Below are 23,253 nucleotides of genomic sequence, written 5' to 3' on the forward strand. Positions count from 1 at the left end.
AATTGATTTATCCTTCATTGTGCGGGATGATTCATTTAGTTGATGGGACGATAAGTGAGGTTACTGTGGTTCCGAAGCATGCATGGAAGTAATATTGTTGACTTTGTGGTCTTGAAATTTGCATTATACATGGTGGTTCTTGCCTCGACTAAGCAAGAAGCTAAGTTGCGGAGAGAAGCTTGTTTTTGCAGTCAGAGAGTGGTTTCCTAGTGACCTAGCTAAGGAGCTTAGTGAGCTTGGGATGAAGGTAAGCCAACCTAGTGGAAGCACAATTGGTACCCTGGCATAAGGAGTTTCTGCTTGGCTACTTATTGGTGGACTATTGGATTTGTAGTGTTTTTGGTGGCCTTATGCATGTTAGAGCATCAACCGAATTCGACTCTAGATTCCTAGGCTTGACAAAAGGTATGGAATAATGGTTTTACTACTTGGTTTTATCTCATAATTATTATTGATTCCAATTGCAATATCGGCATTAGGGAGCCTTAGATTCTATATGTTAATTCTAGTAGTATTATATTTCAATGCCTAGTCTGGGTTATTGGGTTTCAACTACTTTGTTGGTGGTATGAGGGGTTTAGCCGGAGGGGTCTATGTTTGTCCTCTCCCTCAACAGGCTAAGCTAACTAATTTGGTTATGGAGTAATGGACTTTGTGGTAATCTTTGTGGGGTTGGCGGGCTATCATAGTCTTGTATTCACAGCCCTATGCTTAGATGAATTCGAACATGGTCATTTTAATTGGTCAACTAGGAATTTTGACGGTTTTTTGTTCTTTGGTATAGTTCTAGGTCTAATTGAGGGTTCTGGGGTCGAGCCTCATTGTTTGTGGTCTTGGGTCTGTAACTTGCACTAGCAGAGTCAATTCGAATTCTTGCAAGAGATTTCTTGGTTGTTAGGCCATATTTTGGTGGGATCGAGGCATTTCTTCAGGTGGTTTTGGAACACTCGACTTTTTAGCTCACTAATATTTGCTCTATGTTTCTGTCTAAGAGTGAGGTCACTCTATCTTGGCTTTGTTGACATTTCTTTTGGGTTTGGTGAATTCTGGTGGAGTGCTTGCAGTAGTTCTAGTTGTTGGGTATATTCTAGTGCTACCCAGTTGGCAATTCCTCGTCAACATGGGTGAGTTATAAAGGAGAAATGGCAAGATGGGTCAGAGTGGTTGGCACATTTTGGGAGACCCAAGCCATGGCGAGGTCATTGACCCCAACCCAACCCATACAACTGGTATTGAGGAGCTGCTACCCCCTTCGGATAATTTCAGCACACAACTTTGCTCCTATAGTAGCTTAACAAGGATCACCATGATAATATGAATGTAGTCATTAGCTTCATGAATGATCTCCAGTGAAATCAATGGCATATGAAAACCAATTGGAAAGTATGCAAAAGGGGGCAGTGGCATATACAAGAGAAACATGAACATTTTGAAGGAAGGATGGCCCATATGGCAAAGCATGTCCATTGTGACTTCAAACCCATCACCTAGCTCTAGACCGAAACATCCTACTCTGTTCAACTCTTCAAATGCATAGCGGTCATTGGATGCATCCTAATTTTGAAGGTCTTTTGGTATCACCTACCTTTCTGATTATGGTTAACGAGGCTTTTTTGGTAGTTTGTTATATGTCTTGGTATTCACCTACTGGCCAATAAATTTGGTAAGAGTGAGGCTGCTAAGATTTTGAAAATTTGTACTCAAACATGTAATCTTTTGGCATATATATAGATATATCAAGTAAAGAAATTGAAAAATAAATTATTATTGTTAAAATATTTTAAATAGTCTTACTATTCTACATTTTTCAATCAATTTTGTTTGAAATCCAACAAAGGTTGGAATTGCAAGTTCAAGTTGTGTAATTTACACGATCCAAGTGTCTAAGGAAATTTTCAAGGCATTGAATCCGTCTATACATTCAAAAATGCAATTTAAACAACAAAAAATTAGACATGCTATTAAGGTAGGGTGCATGCAAGGGGTGGTTTTTCCCCTTCTTCCTCCTCTGCAAGTAGAGGGAACAAAAACTAGGACTAGAAAATTGATGCCAATGGAAAGTACCCATGAAAGAGAATTGAATAAGAAGAGGAAGAAACACCTTGGAGGAGCACACCTAACTTGATTTAAGGAATTGATTCTGATTTCTCCATTCTGATAAGCCTCTCAAGGAACCTTCACTAAAAAACAAAGAAAAGTAAGGACCTACGAAACACTCCAGATGAGGGAGAGGGACTAGAGAGAAAACAAGAAACTGTCCCGAAAACTACTAGGAGGTTGAGTGATAGGAATAATAGCCATAACACAATAAAACAAAGATGGATGTAGTAAAGAAAAACTCTAAAAATAAAAAAATATTGGTCGGGAGACAGAGAACTTACCAACATAGCAAATCTCGAAGCCGCTAGTAGTTGATACCTTGTTCCAGTGAAAACGAGTCTGTAAATCTCCACTTTTAAGCCAAGAGACACAATTAAACTATTGAGAAGGGGAATTGTTATCTAAAACCTCGTACCAAGTTGGCAACCCAACATTCAGGGATAGGCAAAACCCAAAAATAAAGAAACACTAGAAAAAGAAACAACAAAATGGGAGAGGATAAACACCCAGTAAACAACAAATTAACCTAAAATATCATGGTTACAAATAAGAATGGTCATTACTTAAATTTCTTTTACCGTGATATGCATATTGGGGATTTTTACCTAATGAAATTCTTTATAGTTTTATTAATAAAATCAAAATTATAATATAACCAATTGAATTGACTTATTAATTTTATTATTACTTTTACTACTTTTTTAATTAAGTCCACATTATGCTTTAATATTTTTTTTATTTTTTTTTTCAACATCTCATTTAACATGTCACCACTATACCATCTTCTTCATTTAGACATTATGTTTTAGTATTATTATTCTTTTTATCTTTACAATATCTAATTTAATGTGTCACTATGTCGTCTTCCTTACTTAAACATTAATATTTTTTATTTTTTTTTATCTTTACAACATCTCATTTAATATGTCACTATATCATCTTCCTCCGTCTTTCCTCAGTCTATCTTCCTCACTTAAACATTATACTTTAATAATATTATTTTTTATCTTTATAATATCTCATTTAACATTTCACTACATCATCTTTTTCACATTGCGCTATATAACACTTATTTGATAATACCTCAATATAATTTTACTTTAACATATAAAAATTTATAAAACTAAAAAAAATTATGAAAGAAGGCACGAGTGAAAGAAAGAAAACATGGATGAAACAAAAACTACACATGGATGAAAAAATGGAATATCTACCTCAATCCCTATCCCACAAATAGCAAGGAGCTAAAGGATTTTGTTATGGAGAAGTTTGGTAAAAAGGTATGGGGAAAAGAATTGGGTAGAGAGAAGAAATATTACATTGAGGAATTCAACCCTACGTGTGATCTACAACAAAAAGAGTTCATTGGAGCTAGTATTTTGTGGGGAAAAGAGTTGGGTAGAAAGAAGAAATATTACATTGAGGAATTCAACCCTACGTGTGATCTACAACAAAAAGAGTTCATTGGAGCTAGTATTTCATGGAGGTCAAAGGTTCTTATTGCTCAATTAAGGACCAACCCGCATCAACTTTGGTGTGAAACAAGAAGGTGGAAAAGACCTAAAGAAGCTTGGGAAGAATGGGTGTGCATTTTGCACATCTAGGGCCATCGAATCGGAAAAACATTTCATTTTGGAATGTGATGCATTCAAAGACATCATAAAAAGTTATGAGAACATGATAGTATCAATTTCTTGGCTAGCGAAGGGATTGTTCGAAGGTTGGGCCAGTTCATCATCAATTTGGATCGGAAAAAGATTGAATTGTGAAAAACAAAAAACAAAAAACTACTAATTTCTTTTTCTAGAAAGAAAATCATGATATTATATTGAGGATATATAAACAAAATGTTCAGATAGTTCTGAAAGAGTTGGATGAACTCCTGAATACTACCGATAAGCAGCATCTCAAACCAAGATGAGCAGATTACCATCATGTAATATGAACATGTTCACAACATTATCAGAAAGAAGCAAAATCCATTGCACCATTCAGCTGATTGGAAGATAAAGAGCAGAGATGGAAGAGAGAACAAATTTGGCAGATAAAGAAGAGTCCTCAAAAATTTTTAGGTTCCTCCATCTCCAAAGTGACCATAAGGTGATGGGAAGAATGGGCCGGAGAGCCTTTTGGCACCCCCACCAGGCAAACGCTGCATCAACAGAGATGAAGTTAAGATGTTGAAAAGAAAAAAACTGAGCAAGGTCATACCAGATTTGTTGAGAGACAGAGCATTTGAAGAAGAGGTGGTAGTTTGTATCCTCCTCCATATTGCAGAGAGCACATCTATTGGGGCCGTGCCATGATCGCCTCCTCAAGGAGTCCCAAAATAAATTCTTGTTGAAAAAAAAAAAAACTACTAGTTTCATAAACTATTTATAGTCTCGTAAACTTTAAAATATTATTTCATTTCAAATAAAAAAAATTAATGAAATAAAACTTATGATATATTATTCCGATCTCACGGGAATTCAAAAATACATAAAAGAAAAGTGAAAACAATGATGCATACGGAGAATTGTTTTCTCCCAAAAAGTGACCCACAAGTTTTCTGATTACAACTATAAAAACAATTCTATATAGTTTAGTCTCCAAAACCCTTCTTACATCTTTATATTTATAAAAGTACAGGAAGCTAAGTCTTTTTCTAATTGCTCGGACTTTCAATTTCGATAACTAATGATTCATCTTTGCCTTTAGGCTTTTAAACTTCAAGCGTGTCATTAATATACTTAGTGGAAGCTGTTGTTGATAAGTGGAACTTTATACAAGGTAAGGTGGAGTAGTATTCCTCTTTCACTCTTCTAAGTATATTTTTCCAGTTTTAGGAGTGGATTTCAATATGTGATTATTTATTAAATGGAATATTACACCATCTAGTTGTTTGATGAAAATTATTGTAGAAACAAATAAAAGAGGGTATATATTACATGCAATGGTGTTCTTTAAGTATCTAATCTTGTTTAAATAAGTCATCCATGGAACTTAAGATAACTAGATTGTAATTTGATATTACTCTTTTCATCGCTGGTCATATCTTATGATATTTCCATCTAATTCAAATTCTATGTTTTCAAATGCATCTTTAACCAAATTCTTTCACTAGTGATATTAATGAGTTCATTTTCAATCATGTATTCAATCTCTAGATAAAGCCTCCTTTATATAGTCCTGCCATCTTGTTTTCAAATGCATCTTTAACCAAATTCTTCCACTAATAATATTAATGAGTTCATTTTCAATCATGTATTCAATCTCTAAATAAAGCCTCCTTTATATAGTCCTGATATTTTGTAATAGAATTATTCTCATTGAACCTTCCAAGCTAAAAGGTATCTTTGAATATCTTCATGGTATCCATGTAATATATGTACTTTACCATTAAAAAAAATTACGTCGAGCGTTCAATGAATTCTCAAGGAAAATTTTATGAAACTATAGGGATCACATTGATTGGTCTAGGAATAATTTACTTCATTTTCTAATGACGCACATTTTTCTTATTGTTGCTTCAATTGTTTAACAATAGATCCAATAGTATTGACAATTGCTTCACTAATTGCTAGCCCTACAAAAAAATAGGGATTCTAGTATAGTATCATTAACATTAAAGATAATTGCTTAGGCATTAATATAATCTCTTTATCAATGGAATTTTTTTTCTTTTATGGGATTATCTTATAATTTACTTGGTGTTTAAATCAAATGTAAAATTTTCTACATTGGCTACACCAATAGGCATGGATACCCATACATCACTATTAGGGTCCTATCCTCCCTAACCCCTAAATTGTTAAGAACATGTGCTTCCTCGTAAGAGGGCACACGTTCAAATCCATATGGGGGTATTGTATGTACACCTCCATAGGATTTAGTAGTGAAATTGCTATATAAAGGTAGGTTCCTTGTCCTACAAACAAGGGGGTCTCATACACTAATTTGGTGTATGGCTTAGTCATGACCTTATAATTAGATTATTACTATTATTATTATTAAGAAGAAAGGTCATCACTACTAAATAAGCCCAATTAGAGTGTGAACACAACTATTGTAAAATGGCTTATTAGAAGGTTCCACCTACTAGAAAATTCCTCCTCTATAATGTTCTAGGAGGATAGAAAGGAGTATATATAGAGGTAGAAGAATAGTAAAAATTGCCTTAGCAAATTATTGTAGATGAGCTCTACTCTATTAAAGGTTTCCCCTCCAAAGAGAGAAGTGAACATTGTGCTCTTAATAATCAAGGTATCTTATTTTGGCTACTAAATTACCATTGCAATCATTATTTTGATTTCTTTTGGCTAAATATATGGATTTTTTTGTGTTTGTGCTTTGAATATTTCATTTGGGTACACTAAAAGTGGTACCATATCACTTTTTTTGGCCTATTTTAGAAAGAAAGAAAAAAATCAAACTAGAGACATGTTTTGGTGTCTATAAAGAACCATAGTAATATGTAGATAAGCTTGTAAAACTATGGCTCAAAAAAAATACAAATAGGAACTACACATGGTTTTACTTGGTTGGAAACCCCTATAACCCCTACAGGTAACCCTTCAAGCAGTACCATATCAAACATCATTTGTACACAAAATCTCACTTCCATGTATTCTAGGGTACATCAAAAGTCCTACAAGGATCTCAAAACCAACCCTAGATCAGCCACTTGACTTCCTAACAACTATTAAAGTGTCATGGGGAACAACACTCGGGAATAATATTCTTGAATGCCTAGGTAATCAGGTAGTATGCCTAAGGGTAAAATTGACCCTCCTTACTTAAAACCCTAAGATATTGGGCCAAGCACTATTGTTGGACTCCGCAAGTATATTAGAGAGCTACAACATAGGGAAATCCCTTTTCCTCAGGATCCTTCAAGCCTTGAGTCTTTTTTATTTTGTTGATAGAAACCCTATTTACTGCATCAAGTTGTAAAATTCCTACATATTTGTTAATATTTCAAATTTATTCATTTTGTAAGCATAATATTATTCCAATCAAAATATTGTTGTTGTATATGCACATAACCTACCCTACATTTCCTACCCTTTAGGAGGCCCTATTATTTTTAGTAGTTATTATTTATAGTATATATATTTATAGTGTTGGTTCCCATGTAGGATGACATGTTGCAATGATTGGGCAGTGACATGGCTATATCTATTAATGTGAACTACCTTATCCTTAGCCTCCTTATCGATAAGTGTACAACTCTTTTCTATTTATAGGGACAAATTTGATCCAAAATTGTATCTACTTATCCCTTTAGCCCATGAAACCTTCTCCTTTTACTATTAATCTTATTCTTAGGGTTTCTATATGTATATGGAGTTAAGAGTGATGTGTGAGATTTTTATTTGTAGTTCTCACTTATTGTTGGATGATCATATCCTTAGTCAACTCTATTATTAACCCTAACTCTATTTTATACCCTACAAATACATTTTTTGGCTAGTTAACGTGAAATGAGGGAGAGTTGCTTTTCTATTGGTTATGCATGCATAAAGAACCACATCTAGTGTGCAATAATACTCTCTATGAGAGTGTTAATTAATTGTATCCAAGTCAAATAATTTTGTACAAAGTGGGTTAGAACTGGTATTTCAATCTCTTTGTCTAATGGGTGATATTTCATTCTCTCTTCTCTCTTTTCTTATAACTACTAATGTAGCTTTCTGTCTTAATTAAATCATGGCTCATACTTAAAATCCTATATTGCATCAAATATTTTAAGGATTTTGTGATAAATAAACTCATATTATTGTATATCATAAATGATTGAATAGCCTAACAAGGATGGATTAACTCACTATTAGTGTGATTCTTACTCCATTCAACTAATTTGAGTGAAAGCCCAAGGTCCTACTTCTATTGCACAATAAGGAACTTAACACAATCACTATGAGAACTGAAGTAAATCCCACTTCAAATATAGAGAAGGAAAAGTACTTCAATAAAATGGGTGATGCCTATGGAACTCTATGCTTTTCCATTTTGGACTTGTGTTTTCATATTGAATGTTGCTCAACTCCCATCAAAGTATGGACCAGGTTGGAGGGATTGTTTGGAAACAAAGATGATATAAGAGGACATTGGTAAGAAAACAATCTTATATCCTATAGCCCAAGAAATTTTGATACCCTACATGTACTTTTTACCATGTTTATGACTTTTATTAAACATGTTCAATCATGTGGCATTGATAGAAAATAGAAGAAACTTATCTTCTCAATTCTTTCATAGCTACGAACCAAGTATTTTGTGTTTGATTCTTCTTTCCACACTACTAGAATTTATATGGGAAAATATTGGAAGAATTCCTGTTGGGTTGGCTTCATATATTCACTCATTCATGAGCAAGATAAGATCAATTAGATGTGGGGTCTCAAGAGATTGAAGGCCTGTGCTCTCGCAGTACAAGATAGTGGCAACAAGAACAAGTAAAAATCAAGAGATGTTAATCACATAGACAATGAAAGAATTTAATACACTAAGGAAACTTTAAACCCTAAAAGGTATAAGAAACATAGAAGAAAGTGTAGCTAGTATAACAAAAAAAATCATCTAGAGTGTTCTTGTATGGTGAAGGCCTATAATAGCCATGGTGAAAATTCCATGTATTAAAAGTTAATAAAGGAAAAATAATAACCAAGGTCATGGGACACTTATTCCAAGCTAAATGTTGGGCAAAAGAATCCTAGTATGGGTGTTCATTTGGTTTATTATGGCTAAGGAAATTGGCAAAGGCAATGACAAGGGCTTTGGAAAGGCATGAGACATTAATTGTCATTTTATTTATGAAAATAAAGGAAATTAGGAGAAAAGGAAGGTGAAAGGTCACAGGTTGCATGTGAGGAGGAAAATGAAGGAAAATAATGGAAAATTGAAGAAAATAGAGGCCTCGTTAATAAAAAGGCTTTTGAGGATCAGTTGGTACCTTTTGTCAATTTTACCTTTTTGTCAATTCAGTTTTGGAGCTCTCTCTTTATTCTCTCTCTCTCTCTCACTCTTGGACACTTAGAGCATTCTTGGAGCACTTCAGCATTGGATCAAGAAAAGAAAATAGGGCAAGAGGAACCATAGATCAAGCAAGGAAGAGCATAATCAAGTGGCTACAATGGGATTATTTACAGTTATTGAGTTGCATGTATGATTTCCTTAGTGTTTTTGGCATGCATGGTTATGCATGTGTGTTCTTGGTCCTCTTGCTATCACTGGCATGGGTTTTTCCATGTGTGACAATGTTCTTTAGCCTTTCCTTGTCATTTCGAGATAGTCATGGTGTGATGGGGTTCTCATGTTTTGGTTAAGCTAGATTGTCGGATGTATTCGAAACTTAGTGAGGTGGTCTCTGAAAGAAAGAACACATGGCCTAGTGATCCCTAAATTAGACTATGGATTGTGGTAAAGCCTTGGACTAGCAACCCCTAAACCAAACTGTGGGTTGTGGTAAAGCCAAATTTTGTGTTACCTCGGTGGGCCTAGGAATCCTCAACCAGTGAATGGCAAGATATACAGTAAATCCTAGAGGTGGTTACCCTTGATTAGGCCTAGGAATCCTTAGCCGATGAATGGCAGGATATATGGGAAAGCTAAAGGGTGGAGTATCTATTAGGCTTAGGGATTATTGACCATTATATGGCAAGATGTACGGTAAAGCCTAGAGATTGGGAGACATGAAAATTCCTCACGATGTAGGTGGAGAAATTCGGTGGCATCCATGCTTGTTTAGGGCCTAGTGGTCTAGTGGTGATCCGAACTTAAACAGGAACACTAAAACTTACAGATATAATCATAAACATAGAGATGCAGCAGAAAAACACTTCATTTCATTAATAGAAAAATATTGAACTATGGTTACAAACATAATGGAAATAAGATAGCTCGGGCGATGGTAGCTTATCTCTGAGAAGAGATGCGGCGGCTACATGCCTCTGAACTGAGTTACAATGAGGCTCAAGGGCCTTTTTATTATTAAACAATATGAGAAAACCCTAAACAACAAAAATCCTAACCCGAGGAGATGTAACACCAAGAGTTTATGGGCCTCATTGGGTTAGTTGGGCAACCAACTTCCCGAGGTCATAACTTGGTCATATTATCTCTATTTGACACATATGATACCTCGTTTGAAAGATATCTCTGAGGAATACAGTGGCCGATGTGATTGCTTAAGTAATCACTGATTGAATTTTTCCAAAAAAATGTCGTTTAGCACCTCAAAATGGATCTGGAAGTCCAAGACCCGAAAAACTACCAAAAATAGTAAACTGTACTACAATTAAGGAAACTGAAAAACTGAAAGAAACAATAGTGAGGGTCCAAGTGGAATAGGTGGGTGGCCACCAATATCCACCTGGATCAGTCCTCCCCCCTTAGGAAGAAATGGTCCCCATTGCATTGAGTTCCTCCATGAGATGAGGAAACTTCTGCTAAACTTGGTCCCTGGTGAGCCATTTGCCTTGGTGAAGGAGTTGGCCTGCTTTGACAACTCGATATAGCTGTATCCTCTGTTGCCGAGTGTTCTTGATCTGTGTGTCCATGATCTGATCAGTTGTGGCATGTTCCATGCAGTCTGGGTTGAGCTATGTTGGTGTGAGTTGTTTTGTAATGTCAAATGTGTCCAACAATGGTGGAAAGTATGGCCGAAGACGATATACATTGAATACTGGGTATAGACCAAGGAATGGTGGGATGTTGAGCTCGAAGGCATTGTCACTGATGACCTTGGTGATGGTGTATGGCCCATATCGGAGCGGGTGAAGCTTGTGGTGGGGTCCAACAAGGTGCTCCTTCTGCAAATGTAGCCAAACTTTGTCGCCCACCTGGAACTTGTGCGACACTCGATGTTGATCATGGCATTGCTTGTACTTAGCATTAGCTCTATACAATCTATCGTGGACCTGTTGGGGGATGTGTTTAATGCGCTCTATGAAGTTGTTAGCCCTTTCAGCTTCAGACTGCACGTGAGCCGAATCTACCTGAGTGGTTGCAAATGGTATGGCCACATCAATGGGGCATAATGGCTGAAATCCCAACCCTACCTGAAAGGGGTTGTGGCTTGTTGAGTTGTGGAGAGCTCTGTTGTAGCTGTGTTGGACATAGGGGAGACTTTCATCCCATGTGTGTGGATGCTTTGAGTTGTACATCCGCAGAATCTGTACGATCATCCTGTCGACAACCTCTATTTGGCCATCAGTTTGGGGATGGAAATTCGTGGACTTAGTAAGTTTTGTATCCAGCAAAGACCAGAGACTTGACCAAAATGAACTTAGGAATCTGTTGCCTTGATCTGAGATAATGGACTATGGGATCCCAAAGTGTACCCACACATGCTCAAAGAAGAGCTTAGCAGTGGCCTTTGCTATGATACTCTTCTTGCAAGCTGCCATGATGGCCATCTTAGAGAATATGTCGACGACCGTGAAAACGCAATCGTTGTCGTGCTTAGTAGAAGGAAGGCCTGACATATAATCCATAGAGATAGATTCCCAAGGCCAACTAGGACTAGGTAAAAGAGTATATAGGCCTTGCTTCTTGATGGTTGGTTTGGCAATGGCGTAGGTGGTGCAGGATCTAATGTACTTCCCAACATCCTGATGAAGTTTCGACCAATAAAAATACTTCTGCAATATTACCACTATTTTCTCTACTCCGAAATGTCCAGTGACCTGACTGTAGTGCGCCTCCCAAATCATCTTGGCATACTCACTTGAAGGAACACAAATGTGTCCCAAGTGGCATAACAGTGCATCTTGAAGGTGAAAATTTGGAACTTGCTTCCCTTCCAGGAGTGTCTAGTATATGCTGCCGAATTCTGGATCGCTCTTGTAAAGATGCGGCCACCCCGATGTCTCGTGCCCACAGGAGTCGAGCACAGTGATTAGTGCCATGATCGGTGGTCGACTGAGGCAATCAACGACATTATTGGTGCTGCCCTTCTTATACTTAATGTTCAAATGGAACTGTTGCAGATAGGTGGACCATTTCTGATGGCAATCGTTCTGCAACTTCCCTTGTGTTTGTATGAACTGTAGAGGTCGGTGGTCTGTGTGGATGATCGTTTCCTTCCCCAGAATGTAATGCTTCCATTGATGATAGGCTTGCACAATGGAATACATTTATTTTTTGTAAGTGGGGTACTTTCAGACTGTGTCTGAAAGTGTCTCGCTATGGTAAGCCACTAGATGCCCATGCTGAGTAAGAACCGCACCAATATCATAGTCGAAGGCATTTGTCTCAATCTCAAATGCTTGTTGCAGGTCTGGTAATGTGAGCATTGGTGTAGAACAGAGGCGATTCTTCAACTCGGAGAATGCTCGCTATTGGTTTTCCAACCAAAAGAACTTTGCTTTCGCTTCACCCTTGGTGACTTGAATTAAAGGCCAAGTGATATGAGAGAATCCCAACATGAACCTACAGTAGAAATTGGCAAGACCCAAAAAGTTACAGAGCTCTGTGAGAGTGGTTGGGGCTGGCCAATCCTGAATGAATTGTATCTTAGATGGGTCCACATGTACACCCTGCTCATCAACGATGTACCCCAAATTTTGAACCTAGGTCAGGCCAAAGGTACATTTCTCCAAGTTAGCACACAACTTGTGTTGTCGAAGGGTTTGAAGGACCTGTCGAATATGGTGGAGGTGCTCTTCACAACTCTGGCTAAATATCAAGATGTCATCTAAATACACCACCACAAATGCATTGGTGAAGGGTCACAATATGTCGCCCATCAGTCTCATGAAGGTTACAGGGGCATTCGTCAATCCAAATGGCATGGCCAACCATTCGAAAAGGCCCTCCTTGGATTTGAAGGTAGTATTCCACACATCGGAGGGTTCGATAGGCACCTGGTGATAACCTGACTTCAAATCAATCTTGTTGAAATATTTCCCCCCTTGAGCTAGTCCAGAAGGTCATTAATTCGTGGGATTGGGTACCTATTCCGGACAATGATCTTGTTCAATGCCCGATAGTCAATACAGAGCCTCTAGGTCCCATCCTTCTTTTGTACCAATATAATCGGGCTCCCACAGGGTGATGATCTTGGCTTGATGTGCCCTTTCTGCAGTAGTTCCTGAATCTTCCTCTTGATCTCATCGTTCTCTAGAACAGAGCGTCGATAGATTGGTCCATTGGGAAATGACACACCAGGGGTTAGATAGATGGAGTGCTTGATTGATAGTGCAGAGGTACCCCTATGGGTGAGGCAAAAATATCCCTGTACTCCTCCATGACCTTGTCCATCTGTTGCTGTTGTGCAGAGGAGCCCTGCCTAGAAGCCGTGGCCACAACCTTCTTCTTGCCTTGGGGGCGAATCATAAGAAAAACAAATTTCCTGGTCTGGGAAATGATCTTACTGCATTTCTTTGCAATGATCAAAGAGATGGCGGTAGGCGGGGCTACCTTCGGTATCCTGTACAACTTATTAGCCAAAGTAATAATCACAGAACGAGGTCTAGACTCATATACAACATGTCACTTCCACAAGTATGGTTGTCCTAACAATACATCATAAACTTCAATAGGAGCAATGTCACACAATACCTCATCCATGAAGGGCTTGATGCTATAGGGAAGGCAACATTGTTCGCTGACGCAAAGATCTCATCCTTGGTGAAGCCACCCAATGGTGTACGGTTGTGGATGTGCTCTAGCCTTTAGGCCCAACCGCTTCACGACCTCTTTTGAAATGAGGTTTTTTGGCTCCTGTTGTCGACAATGAACTACAACGGAGAACCCTTCACCCACATTTGTGAGTGGAAGAGGCGTTCCCCCTCCTATCGATCTTCAGCCTCAATTTTCTTGATCTTTGTGGTGGCCATGGTGGCACTGAGCTCCACATCAATGATCTGCTTCCCTTTCTTAGTTCCCTTATCGAGTTCTGATTCAAAGTCAGAACCTACATCTGATTCGGAAGCCTTTAGCTCAGCCACGAGTGACTGCTTGGCCCGACACTCACTTGTATTGTGAGTGGAGCTCTTATGGAACTCACACCATTTTCCCGTGTCCTTTTTCATCTTTGTGGTGTTGTTCTTTGCTTGCTGCTTCGATGAGTTGTCCTAGGTAGTCCCGCCTTGGCTTGGTCCTTTGTTCTGTGGTTTGGGGGCACCTTTTCCTTGCTTTGGATTCACAGATCCAAAGTCCCAATTCTTTTGTTTATACTTATGCTCAATATTTACAGCATACCAATACGCTGTGCCGAGCGAGGAGATGTCTAAGAACTCCATCTCGTCCTGGATGTACTTGTATAGAGAGTCACAGTACTTGAGCACCAAATGTCGCTCAATATCCTTGATACCTAGCTTCATGTGAAGGGTATGGAAAGTATTTGTGAACTTAGGCACATCTTGGTCCCTTCCTTGTCGTAGCATGGTCCACTTTATGTATTTATCTTCATATCTCCCGACAGGGTAATATTGTTCCTTGATGGTGTCTCGGAAAGAATTCCAAGTGGGTGCAGCGGAAAATAGTGAGGGTTCACTCTCGTCCTTTTGTTCAAAGTACGTTTCCCACCAGTCCTTGACATGTTGGACAGCTTTGAGAAGTGCAAAAGTAATCTTTTCCCGATTGGAAAAGTCATGAACCAGAAAATATCCTTCCAACAGATTTAACCATTTATCTATGGCATTTTCATCTATCAGGCCTTCAAATATGGGAATATCGAAGTTGACTTGTACCTTAAAAGGAGTAGCGCCTCCAAAGTGGCTGTTGGATGAAGATGCATCGCCTATGGGTAGTCGTCAAAGAATCTGGGCAAAGTTATCCATCATCACATCCCTATGTCACTCGAGGGCTTCCTCGAGCAACATTTTGAACGGATCTCCTATCCCCTCGTCTTTCTTTTCTTCTGCCATGGGAGGTCATCGGGTTTTTCAAGGTTGATCTTGCAATGGTTCAACTAGATCGAGCCCTAACTCATTATACCCTGGCCTCGTTGGGGACATGCAAAGAAAAACAAAGAATGATCAAATCGCTCTGATACCACTAATCCGAATTTAAACAATAACACTAAAACTTACAGATATAATCATAAACACAAAGATGTAGCATAAAAACACTTCATCTCATTAATAGAAAAATATTGAACTATGCATACCAACATAATGGAAACAAGATGGCTCGGGCAATGGTAGCTTATCTCTGAGAAGAGATGTGGTGGCTACATGCCTCTGAACTGAGTTACAATCAGGCTCAAGGGCCTTTTTATTATTGAACAATAATAAAAAACCCTAAACAACCAAAACCCTAACCCGAGGATATGTAACACCAAGAGTTTATGGGCCCCGTTGGGGTTAGTTGGACAGCCAACTTCCCGGGGTCGTAACTTGGTCATATTATCTCCGTTTGACGCGTATGATACTTCATTGGAAAGATCTCTCCGAGGAATAAAATAGCCAAAGTGATTGCAAAAGTAATGACCAGAAAGGAATTTTATCAAAAAAACATCCTTTAGGGCCTCAAAATGGCTCCAGAAGTTCAGGACCTGAAAAACTTCCAAAAATAGTAAATTGTGCTACAATTAAGGAAACTAAAAAATTGAAAGAAACAATGGTGAGGGTCCAATTGGAATAGGTGGGTGGCCACCAATATCCACTTGGATCAGGTGGGGATTGCGGTGAATCCTGGTTCTATTGATGAAGATGAGACAACGTAGCCTCGGGAAGCCCTGGTTTATTTTGGTTATGAGTCCCACATTCATCCTTGGAATATGGCACAGGGGTGATTGGGTGAAAGAAATATTTGGTTCAACCAATTTATGGTCACCAGTTGGGTGGTACATGGAAGTCCCAAACCTAGTTGGCTTTTGCACTCATTAATAAGAGATCTTTTCCTTGGTATTCCATGGGTAAATATAATGGTTTATATGTGGATTTTATGGATGTCCTATCCTTGTTATTTTTGTTGTTTATATATTAGTTATGAGTATGGCTATCGTCATGTTTTGATTTGTTAATGAATAAACACTGAATATATGACCTAGTACATGATAACATGACTAATGTGATAAGACATCAATGCTTCTTAGTGATTCTCAGATAAGTATGAGACCCCTATGCTCAGATATGTTGTTATGACCTACAGAATGCATATTTGTGACATGTTTAACGAAATGTATGTCATGGCCAGTAGGGGTCCAGTCAAGTCATTGATCAAATGTTTGCATTAGTACCTTTGTTTCTATGTTATTTATCATTTTGGGAAGTTTCATGGAGTTCTGGGCAGTGGCTTGAATCTTGGCCCTGAAAACGTGGCACAAAATTTGGGGCCACTGGCACAAAATGCCTGAAAAAGACCCTAGTCGCATGGATGCCCTTGCTGTGGGAGCGACTAGAGGATCCCATTCGCATGCATACCCATGTTATGGGAGCGACTAAGGCTCTAGGTTAGTAAAATGTTAAGTTTCCTCAAGCGTTGGTCACCTGGGAGGGTTGGTTGGCTCCTAAAGGTTTTGTAACATGTGTAGAAGGTCAGATTGGTTGTGTTTTGTTGGTTCCACTTCCTTAACTATACATGGGGAGTCGAATCAGATCATAGTAGCCTATTGTCACATGTTTACCCCAGCAGACCGGTTAACTTCGGTAAATGTGGAAGAAGGGTGTTACAAAGTGGTATTAGAGCAAGTTTCATTCTCTTTGGGTTGTGTCTGTTTTCCATTCTCTCTGGGTGATATCTGATACCACAGAGTGGTATCAGAGCATGTTTCACCCCTTGGACTGGGTGGACAGTGTGTTGGTCATGCATTCATGTCGGTTGCATATATGTATTCTCTATGCTTGTGGTCTATGTACTTGTTGTGTATGCATGGTGGTGATCATGGCTACAGTAGTGTCACCATATAAAAGTGGATGGTGTGTTGTTGGATGTGGTCATCATGAGTGTATGTCGGTTATGCATTGGTTATACATGTCAGTGCTTATATATTTTTATGCATGCATTGATATGGTTGTAGTTGTCATGCATGAGGTCATGGTATGTGGTCAATATGGTCAAGCATTGATAATGGTTGAAATGATGTTTATGTATTGTTATGATTATGTTTATACATGTATTTTGTTAATCTGGTTGATCTTGCATATGAGATATCCTCCTTGAACTATACTGAGGTATGTTGATTATGTTTGTATTTTGGTTTAGTTGACAAGGTATGATCGGCGGAAAGAGATCAAAGATGACTAGCAAGATGGTAGACTACAGTTCACGAGATTCTCCTTATGGATCAGATGAGCAACATGGTGTTGGGCACTCTTCTAACTTAGCAGATACATTAAGAATTTTGAAGGAACAAATAAGAATTTGTAACACAAACAATATTAGAATCATTCAGGCACAGGAGAAACAAGCAGAAGTCAATGCAGTAATCCTTCAAAGTTTGTTAGAGTTGCAGAGACAGGGACCACTTCGGATCAACCATGGGCAAGAGGATAGGACTAGTGGGGCATATGGTAGTAGGTCTCATGGTGGTCACAAGTCAGAGATGGATGACACGGTTAGAGATGGCAGGCTCATGGATACTCTAGATAGGAGAGGTGATGGACATAGATACTATTATAGTTATGGTTCTGACAGGGACTATGATTGTCATCATTATCATCCTTACAGGAGGAGTGAAAGGGGATATTTTCCAGACGAGTTCAAGAAAGCTAACCCACCTACCTTTGATGGAGATTTGAAGAAGCTGGTGGATGCAAAGGCATGGATACTTGGAATGAAGAATTTATTTGAGATGCATGAATACATAGAGAATATGAAGGCTAGAAGATTTATCTTCAACCTCAAAGGGAAAGCAAACATCTGGTGGGAATATGTGAAATGGTTCAGAGACATGAGGACAAAAGATTTGAGTTTGCATGAATTCAAGAGACTTTTCAGGAAGAAATACTTGTCAGAAAGGTACTATGACAGTAAGGCCAGGGAATTTTATGATCTAAAGATGGGATCGATGACAAATGAGGAGTATATGACCAAGTTCCAAGAGTTATTGAGGTATGTACCTTATCTTAAAGATGAGAAAGATAAATTTCATAGATTTGTTAGTGGATTTCCATCAACATTTAGAGATCGAATTGAGTATGATGAGCCTTCGTCACTTGAGGAATTTATTGGGAAATTGAAGCATTGCTACGAGAAGTCAAAGCATAAGACAAAATATCAGCAAGGATGGAAAGGGAAAATTAAAGGTAAAGTTAAATGGCAGTGGAAAAGAAAAAGGCCTCAAAATATAGAAGAGAAAGAGAACGCTGCACTATACAAGAAGTTCAACATAACTAGACAGGGACAAGGGTCACATCAACAAAATAGAGGTGATGGTACATGACGATTGGAGTGTTGGACATGTGGTAAGGAAGATCTTAAGAGGGATTGTCCACAAAATCAGGGTAGTAGGCCTCAAATTTACAGTGCACAAGAAGTGGAGGTAGTTGGGGATGTTGGGATATCATTCCATGGATTTATGTAGTGTTGGATAACAAGTAGGCAGAGCACCAAGGCACCAGGCAATTGTTATTGAGATGGATGGTTAGCTTTGTGATCAAGTTGTTTCCATTTTTATTGTACCTAGATTTAATTATAGTTATGTTAGTCCTGACCTGGTGGATATGTGTGGTTTAAATAAAGAAGTGCATGCAGAATCCTGGTAAGTGCAATTGGCTACAAGTACAAAGAAGAGAGTGTATCACTGGGTAAGAGCTTGTGCATTCGAGTTGAATGGTATGCCTACCTCAACACATTTTAATGTATTGCCATTGGGATCATATAGTATGCTTTCGGGCATAGACTGATTGTATCTTCATAGGACCAAAGTGGATTGTTATGACAAGGCCATTAAGTGCTTGAATGACATTGGGGAACATAGAATCTTGCAGGGTAAGAAGAAGGAAACATTCATTAGAATGGTGACAACTATGCAGGAAAAGTGTAGTCACATAAAAGGGTGTGTGTTATTTGCAGTGCATATTTCTAGTGATAAAGGTAAGCATGTTGAGGATGCAGAGGTATTGAGCATGTACTCGATATTGCAGCAGTTTTAGGATGTGTTTCCAACAAATATTTTAGAGTTTCTGCCTGAAAGAGAAGTGGACTTTTCTATTGAGTTGGTACTAGAGGTAGCACCAACATCAAAAGCACCATACAGGATGAGCACACTAGATTTAGTAGAGATGAAGTTACTAGTTGAAGGAAATGCTTGACAAGGGATACATTATGCCAAGTGTGTCACCTTGGGGTGCGCCGATATTGTTTGTGAAGAAGAAGGAAGGTACTCTCAGTTTATGCATTGATTACAGGCACTTGAACAAGGTAACCATCAAGAACATGTATTTGTTGCCAATAATTGATGACTTATTAGATTAATTGAAAGGAGAAACAATGTTCTCAAAGATTTATCTGAGATCAGGATATCATCAAGTACGCATTAAAGAAGAGGATATTTACAAGACAACTTTGTGGACTAGGTATGGGAATTATGAGTTTTTTGTAGTTCCATTTGGTTTGACTGATGCTCCAGCTACTTTTATGTGCTTGATGAATAATGTATTATGTCCTTATCTGGACACGTTTGTTATTATATTCATTAATGGCATCTTGATATATTTTAAAAATGAGGAAGAGCATGCCGAGCATTTGGTAGCAGTGTTGTGATTTCTTAGAGAGCATCAGTTGTATGCTAAGCTTAGTAAATGTAGTTTCTTTCAGATAGAAGTACATTACTTGGGGCATGTGGTCTCCAAGGAAGGTATAGTAGTGGATCCAGAGAAGATAAGGGCTATCATGGAGTGGGAAGCTCCTAGAAACGTGGATGAGATAAGATTATTTATGGGGCTAGCGAGCTATTATAGGAGGTTCATCAGGAACTTCTCTCAGATTCCATATCCTATTTCTTCATTTTAGAGGCAAGATAAGAAATTTGAATGGACAAAGGAATGCGCAACAAGTTTTGAACAGTCGAAGCAGTTGTTGACAAATGCTCCAGTGTTAAAGATTATAGATTCAGACAAAGAATTTGTGGTATGTATAGATGCTTGCAAGAGAGGATTTGGTGGAGTTCTTGTGAAGAAGGGACAGGTAGTGTGCTATGAGTCACGGAAATAGAATGAGCACAAGAAGAATTATCTGGCACATGATCTTGAGTTGGCAGTGATCATCCATGTGTTGAAGATGTGGAGGCGCTATCTTCTTGGCAGGAGGTTTGTATTGATGAGTGATCACACTGGGTTGAGATACTCATTTGATCAACCGAATTTGAATGCTAGTAAAGCTAGATGGTTGGCCATGATTAGTGAGTTCGACTTTGAGATTAGTTACATCAAGAGTAAAGAGAACATGGTTGTAGATTCTCTTAGCAAGCGGATAAAGGTGAATCATATAGCAATTATGAGTTCTTATGGGATAGACTTAAATGATCGGATCTCACAAGCAACTCAACAGGATGACATGTACATGGAGCTTATGCACATATTACAATAGGGTATAAGTGATCAAGATGTGGATTATCATCTCACGCCAGATGGTTTGATCATATTTAGGGACAATATATATGTGCTAGAAAATAGTGAGCTCAAGAAGACTATCTTGAGAGAGTTTCATGTGAAACCGTATTCAGGTCACCCGGGATACCAGAAGACATTGACAGTAGTGAAGAAGTTGTATTATTGGATGAATCTAAAAACATATGTGGTAGAGTTTGTAGCTATATGCTTAGACTGTCAGGAGGTAAAAGCAAAATGTAAGCATCTAGGTGTATTTCTACAGCTGATTGCGATTCCAAAGTGGAAGTGGGAGGTCATTTCCATGGATTTCATTACAGGTTTTCCAAGGACATCTAGACAACATGATTCCATCATGGTTGTGGTTGACAGGTTGACAAAGGTAGTGCACTTCATTCCAGTGAAGTCTACTTATTCATCTAGTGATGTAGCACAGGTCTTCATGAGATATGTGGTTAGATTACATGGTGTTTCAAAGAAGATTGTGTTAGACAAGGATGCCAAGTTCACTTCTAGATTCCGGAAATATTTATTTGCATGTCTGGGTATAGAGTTGGCCTTCAGCATAGCTTATCATCTATAGAAAGATGGAAAAATAGAGAGAGTCAATAGGATATTGGAGGACATGTTGAGGATATATGTGATGCATCAACAAAGGAGATGGGAAGAGTACCTTCTGTTGGTTGAGTTTGCTTATAACAGTGGGTACCAGGAATATTTGAGGATGAGTTTGTTCGAGGCATTGTATGGGAGGAGTTGTAATACTCCCATCAGTTGGAGTGATCCAATGAACATGGTGTTGATTGGACCGATCATGTTGGCAGAGATGGAACATGAAATGTAGGTAATCAAGAAGAATCTAAAGGCAACATGGATAGACAAAAAAATTATGTAGATTTGAACAGGTTGTTTAAGGAATCTCAGGTTGGGGAACAAGTGTATTTGCACATCAAGTAGAAGAAGAGATCCTTAAGGATTGGATCGTGTGTCAAGTTGGCACCTCGATTTTGTGGACATTTCAATATTCTTGAAAGGATTGAAACAATAGCCTATCAACTTGCACTTCCTCCAATAGTGAAAGTCCATGATTTTTTCCATGTGTCATTGATTAAGAAGTATGTTAAAGATGTTGATCATGTGATTGACTAGTCTATATTGTAGGCGGAGCCATATGGATAATTCCAGCCTAAACCTCAGTGTATATTGTAGAGAAATATGCTCATGCTCTGAAACTGACCAATCGAGCAGGTTAAAGTGTAGTGGAAGCACTTTGGGTCCAATGAAGCTACATGGGAGATGGCATATCAGATGCAGGCTATGTATCCTTCTCTATTCGCTAGTTGAGCGAATGTTTTTGGTATATGTACATATGTATATGGATGTAAATACCTCCATGAGATGTGTTATGAAGCTCCAATAAGTGTTATGGGTGTCATGTCATTATGGTTTTCACGTTGTTATTTTTTCATGTTGGTTTTCCTGTCAATAGGTTGATCATTGTAAATACTACATCAAGCTAAGTTATAAAGCTCCACGTACAGTATTTTTTGTTTTCAACAATTTTGTTAGTTGTAGGTGTCATTGAGCATCAAGGACGGTGTTCCCCTAAGGGGGAGGGTTCTGTAACAACCCTGGTAAAAATTCCATGTAATAAAGTTAATAAAGGAAAAATAATAACCAAGGTCATGGGACACTTATTCCAAGTTGAATGTTTGGCAAAGACATCCTAGTGTGAGTGTTCATTTGGTTTATTATGGCTAAGGAAATTGGAAAAGGAAATGACAAAGGATTTGGAAAGGCACAAGGCATTAACTGACATTTTATTTATGAAAATAAAGGAAATTAGGAGAAAAGGAAGGTGAAAGGTCACAGGTTGCATGTGAGGAGGAAAATGAAGGAAAATAATGGAAAATTGAAGAAAGCAGAGGCCTCATTAATAAAAAAGCTTTTGAGGATCAGTTGGTACCTTTTGTCAGTTTTACCTTTTTGTCAATTCAGTTTTGGAGCTCTCTCTCTATTCTCTCTCACACACACTCTTAGACACATAAAGCATTCTTGGAGCACTTCATCATTGGAACAAGAAAAGAAAACAAGGAAAGAGGAAGCCCAAATCAATCAAGGAAGACTAAGATCAAGCGGCTACAACGTGATTATTTGCAGGTATCAAGTTGCATATATTATTTTCTTTCTCGTTTTGGCATGCATGGTTATGCATGTGTGTTCTTAGTTTTGTTACTATCATTGGCGTGGGTTTTTCCAAGTGTGACATTGTTCTTGAACCTTGCCTTGCCATTTCCAGATAGCCATGGTGAGATGGGGTTCTCATGTTTTGGTTGAGCTGGATTCCTGGATGGATTTGAAATTGAGTGAGGTGGTCTCTGAAAGAAATAACACATGGCCTAGTGATCCCAAAATCAGACTGTGGATTCTGGTAAAGACTTGGCCTAGTAACCCCTGAAATGGACTGTGGGTTATTATAAAGCTGGATTTTGTGTTACCTTGCTGTGCCTAGGAATCCTCGACCAGCGAATGGTGGGATATACCCTAAATCCTAGAGGTGGGTTCCCTCAATCAGGCCTAGGAATCCTCGACCAGTGAATGGTGGGATATACCGTAAAGCCTAGAGGTGGGTGCCCTCGATTAGGCCTAGGAATCCTCAAACAGTGAA

The sequence above is a fragment of the Pinus tabuliformis genome, chromosome 7, assembly GCF_031772625.1.
Source record: "Pinus tabuliformis cultivar Carrire ecotype Pingquan chromosome 7, CPIR1, whole genome shotgun sequence".
NCBI lineage: Eukaryota > Viridiplantae > Streptophyta > Pinopsida > Pinales > Pinaceae > Pinus > Pinus tabuliformis.